Source organism: Mauremys mutica, chromosome 4 (assembly GCF_020497125.1).
Source record: "Mauremys mutica isolate MM-2020 ecotype Southern chromosome 4, ASM2049712v1, whole genome shotgun sequence".
Lineage (NCBI taxonomy): Eukaryota > Metazoa > Chordata > Testudines > Geoemydidae > Mauremys > Mauremys mutica.
Genome location: NC_059075.1, coordinates 163,539,745 through 163,545,744, shown reverse-complemented (window position 1 = coordinate 163,545,744; position 6,000 = coordinate 163,539,745).

The following is a 6,000-nucleotide window of genomic DNA, read 5'->3' as shown; positions in this document are numbered from 1 at the left end:
TCCAGGCGGACGGAGTTATCAGTCCAATCTGGTTGTTTGTTGTGGGGGAGGTGTGTCATTATTCCACCACCCCTGAGATCACAGATGTTAGAACAGCTACATTCCGGTCACTGTGGAATAGTGCGCATGAAGGAAATTGCACGAAGCTATTTTTGGTGGCCTAGATTGGACAGTGCTATTGAAGAGAAGGCAAAAGCTTGTATGTCATGTCAGAGTGTAAGAAATGCACCCCAGTGGGCACCCCTACACCCATGGGACTGGCCTGAAAACCCGTGGCAACGTATTCACGTTGACTTTGCTGGCCCCCTTGAAGGAAGCATGTTCTTGGTGGCAGTAGATGCCCATTCTAAATGGCCAGAAGTCTCTATAATGCAGTCCACTACTGCAGAGAGTACTATCCAAAAACTACGAGGACTCTTTAGTCGTTTTGGTCTGCCAGAACAACTTGTGAGCGACAACGGACCGCAGTTCGTCTCTCAGGAGTTTCAAAATTTTATGAAGGCAAATGGGATACACCACATCATGTCAGCACCATATCATCCGTCCACCAACGGATTAGCTGAAAGATTTGTGCAGACAATGAAAAACGCTTTGAAATCAGCAAAGGGACAACACTCCATTCAAAAGCGTCTGGATACCTTCTTACTTTCCTATAGAAACACACCTTATGCTACGACCCAGGCTTCCCCAGCCTTTCTAATGATGGGACGACAGCTGCGCACTTGCTTTGATCTGCTGAAACCTTCTGAACCCAGACAAACTGTGCAACATCAGCAGCAATATCAAGTCATCAGACGGGCACCCAGAGCAAAAGACCAAACCTTTAGCCCAGGACAGCCAGTTTTGGCTCGGAATTATACTTCCAGAGCTAAATGGGTCCCGGCCACAGTCATCACTCAAACAGGACCTGTTTCCTATACAGTCCGGACTGCAGAGAATCTTACCTGGCGGCGACATGTAGATCAGCTGTTGCCAGGTCATGCCAGTCTTCAGGACCCATCTGCAGTTGAGGGGTCTGACTTCACCCCTCCTGGTGAGACACCGAATCATGAGTCACCTGTTCCTGACTGTTCTCCTCCATTACTGCCGGCAGCTGAGAGCTGCCCAGCACGAGCTGATACCACCTCCTCACCTATTCGTGCTGCGGACCCTGAGCCCCTAGTACTTTCGGGTGCAACAACACCAGAAGTTCGCCGTAATCCACCTAGAGACAGAAGGCCTCCTTATCGGCTGGATCTTTAGTTAGGGCGAACCCACGGTTATGGGGCAAAATAATCCCCAGGGTTTAGCCGGGAATGGAGGCAGTCTACCCTCCTTCTCTAGTTTAGTGTGTGTTTTATTTAGGGGATGTTCTCATTGGGGGGGGGAGGAATATGTTGTGTATTTGGTTGTCATGGGTTTTGTTACTATGGCAACTGAGTTAGACTATTAAGGGATAGCTCAGCCGGTTTCAACCGGCTGAGTGAGCTCTCTGTATATCTGTAAATAAAATGGAGGTTTTGGTTAGCTGCCTGCTCTCTGGCCTCAAGTGATTGCTTCCTACACCGGCTGCCCCAAGGATATAATAGGCTTCACCTGCATGAAACCTTAAGCAGGTCTGAGATGGACCCAACAGTATTTTATACAGTGGTCTAGCATCCACTTGACCACACAGTCCCGGGTAAACAATATGCTTTCGATGTAACCTTCAGTTTTATAAATGCCACCAGTAATTAGTTACACAAATTAACATAGGGCAATTTATCCGTTAGGCAGTCTATCAAAAACTTCAAAGAGACAATGACTTATTTCACCCAAGATTCATCTAAATGTTAATATTCCCTTTTGATCTCTGAATTAGTAGCTATAGCAGGGATCGGCAACCTTTGGCACATGGCCCGTCAGGGAAAGCCGCTGGCAGGCCAGGACGGTTTGTTTCCCTGCAGCGTCTGCAGGTTCAGCCGATCGCAGCTCCCACTGGCCGTGGTTCGCCGTCCCCGGCCAATGGAGGCTGTGGGAAACGGCACGGGCCGATGGATGTGCTGGCCGCCACTTTCTGCAGCCCCCATTGGCCAGGGACAGTGAACTGCGGCCGGGATCGACCAAACCTGTGGACGCTGCAGGTAACCAAACTATCCCAACCCCCCCGGGGCTTTCTCTGATGGGCCATGTGCCAAAAGTTGCCAATCCCTGAGCTATAGTGACAGACTGGAACTGTCTGTTTACAGGGGTAGCATTTCAGATGCACACAATTAGTATCACTTCTAACAATACAGATCTGCATTTCAAAGTTCTAGCCTATTTACCAGGAATGGCTCTCGTTATCATTCGCATACCTTTCTAACATGACTTTAAAGGTGAGCTCTGGGGCCAGGGGCGGCTCTAGGAATTCCGCCACCCCAAGCAGGGCGGCGCGCCGCGGGGCACACTCTGGCGGTCGCCGGTCCCGCGGCTCTGGTGGACCTCCCGCAGGCATGACTGCAGAAGGTCCACCGGAGCCGCCTGCCGCCCTGCCGGCAAAATGCCGCTCCAAGCGCGCGCTTGGCGCGCTGGGGTCTAGAGCTGGCCCTGTCTGGGGCATTCAGCCTGCAAGTTCTTTAACCGTTTCTGGTCATGTATTATACTTTGTATAAGTTTCGTTGCACTTATAGAACAGTGGTAGCAATAATGATTTGCATGGTTATATTTTAATTAGACAACATCGCAGCCCCCTAAAATGCAGGGTACGATCTTGACCAGGAATTAAAGCAGGAGATGTAAAAGGGCCTGGGAAACTATTTATTTTTCAAGATGTACTGGATGTGGCTTGAGTGGATTAAAACTGGATTGAAAAAGCTCTGGAGACCATGCTGTATCTTTCATCTCTAACTTCTATGGGTCAGATCCTTTTTCAGGTTCCTTGACTTCAGCTGGTTGAAAATGAGGGTTTTTTCCTGCAGAAAATGTCAATGTCTTGGCAGAAATTTGAACACTGAAAAATTTTGGCTGAAACCCAAAATTTGGGTTATGCCCTCATGGGAGTTGTAGTTCAGATGCCTCATGCTCTCATTCTCCTCTATAGGCCAAGCTCTGTGGTCAGACTACATATCCCATGACGAACCACAGTTTGGCAGGGGAGGTGATGCATCACAGGAATCCCTGGCCATGCTGCATCATGGGAGATGTAGTCTGTCTGGGGAGCCTGGCCCATAGAAGAGAACAGGGACATGAGACAACCTAACTATAATGCCAATGGGATGGCACGGCAGCATTTCTGTATCAAAATATTGAAATTTTCTGTGGAGAGCAGCTATTCTTCATGAATAAGTTCATAATGTCAAAAACAAACGTCAATGGACATTTTTTGACTAATACTATCATTAACTTTGATGGAGATCCTGCCTGAGTGAAAGCTGAGTCGGGGCCTTAGGATTGGGCTCCACATTTTTACTTACCATGTGCTATTTGCAGTAGAAATTGGGGTGGAAGCTTGTGCAGGCTTCATGAGTCCCCCAGATCATTTGCCCAACCCGCTGATGGGGTGGGTTGGTGATGCCCTTGCAATGTTTTGTGTACGCTTTTGGAGAAGAGTGGTGGGGAAAAAAACTCTGAAGAATTTTGGAAACTTGCTCTTCTTTTCTTGGCAGATCTCCATGTTTCTTCCTACCCACAGACCCCAAGCTCTTATCCAAATAAGAATCTGAAACAATTTTGTCCCTGCGGGGTGACCATATGTCCTCAGTGGAGAACAGCAGCTGGTCACTATGACATTGAAAGACCAGGTTATGTTGTGGCAGAGCTGACTGGATAGTAAACTAGGTCAATTCACCAATAGTTTTGCAAATAAAAGTGTTAGGTTCCGTTGACTCTGACTCATAGGGCTGTGTTATTGGTTATTCACAAGGATTTGGATGGCCGTCAGATATTGGGGAAAATGATCATGGATCCCAAAAGTTTTACCATATTTAGCAACAAGGATTATTTGTGCCACAAAGTGCCTTTTTCACTACTCCCAACTCTCCAGTTTTTAAAAGCTTCTGACAATCCAATCAGGAAGCGTAATCACCTCCATATGATTTGGACTTGGGTGGCCACTCACATAACACAAACCACAGGCAGCTGAAGCAATCTGCTCATGAACAACACCTGGACTAGACATTATTTGCCCGAACCGTCCGCCACATCCTGATTAATAACAAATATTTTGGCCCCAAACCCAAATCCGAATATGCTGGGCTTTGCGAGCATGCGTGTGTGCGCACACGGGGAGGTGGTTGAACTCTAGATCTGAATTCTATGCCTCAGGTCAATTTCTAATACCCAGCAACATGAGCTCCAGGGGAGTAATCAATCCATCTTCTCTCACATGATAGCTCTGATGTGCAGCAGCCCATGATAGGAGACTTGCCTCTGTTTCCATTTCTTGATTTTTCTCTTTTGAGAGGAATTAGCATCAAATTAATTCCTCCCCGCTGGTTTTTTATTTTTATTATTTTTTTTTTATAACTTTTTTTAAGTGTCAGAGCAAAGGGCCCCTTTGGCAGGCCACTTCCTGCGTCTCGTTGGAGATGAGAGCGATAAAACCAAGACAGCAACAGAGCTGCTTTAGAGTGAGTGTGTGACAACTGTAGCCACCAGGATGTTTGCTGTCAGGGCCTGAGGATATTTAGAAACTCTGGCACTTCTTGGGCTTTCTAGGGCTGATTCAGGCCCCTGATTGTTCAGGGCTTGCTCCTTTGATTTCAATGGGCAGTGTCAAAGCTTCTGTTGACTTCAGTGGCAGGATCAGGCTCCCAGAGGCACCCCCCACTCCCAGGGTCGGCTTTAGGAAGTGCGGGGCCCAATTCTAACATTTTTGGCGGGGCCCCGGCAGGGATGACTTTAAAAAAAAAAAGTGTCAATAAAAAAGCCTTTCATTTCTTAGCAACCGGTTCTCTATAAAAAATTCTGATTTAAGGGATGTGCCACAGTATGTATTTTTTGTACCAATAGGGTTACCATACGTCCGTATTTTCCCAGGAGGAATTTTTAAATTTAAAAAATTCCTCCCGGATGGTGATTTAAGAACCAAAAAGCCTGACCTGTCCAGGAAAATACAGATGTACGTTAACCCTACCTAAAGTTCTTTTTTAAAAAGATGGGCCTGAACTAGAAATGAGCTTCGTTTCACATGTGTGGGTCCCCGCCACTCCCTGGAGGTGTGCTAGGGTGACCAGATGTCCCGATTTTATATGGACAGTCCCGATTTTTTGAGTCTTTTTCTTATATAGGATCCTATTACCCCTGTCGGAGAAAAACTCAGTTCTCGCTTTTTCGTTTGGGTGCAGCAAAATCAAATACTTTATTATTTCTCCAGTAATTACAATGGAGGGAGAGAGTGCCATAGGACACAGGGTCGCCCCAGTCCTGGACAGGTCTCTCAACTGGTAAACAATTACAGCAAGCCTTTATACCTTTGTTACAGACAATTTCTAGCAATAATACAGACGGTTAAAAGCAACAAATACATTTTGTTTATACATAAGCCTTTCTGCTATCTTATTTGTCTCACTCCTAAAAGACGCCAGCCTGCATATTTGGTTATCAAGTTGCAAGGTCGTAATAACTTTTTACACAGTTCTTGTCCTCTGCCTCACACTATCTTCACTTCTACAAATCTCACGTCATTAGGGTCACAGCTAGCCTAACTCTTGCTAACTGACTGACATGCATTAAAATCCCCTTCAGGCAGGGCCGCAAGGGGGTGCGACAGGAGTTGGCAGGGCTGGAGACAGAGGAGTGCGGGACTGGCTAGCTTCAGGCAGGGGCTGGCTGCAGGCAGCGCAGGGGGTACGGGCAGGGGGTGCAAGTACAGGGGGTACAGCCCACCCTGTATGGTGAGTGCCCCTCCTCCTTCCTCCCCCCCTCACCGGGGTAGCAGCAGCAGCAGCCCGGGGCTCGGGGGCTATTTAAAGAACCCAGGGCTCCTCTGCTCCTACCACCCCGGCCCTTTAAATAGCCGCTGGAGCTCTGGGGAAGTAGCGAGGCTCTGGGGGTTATTTA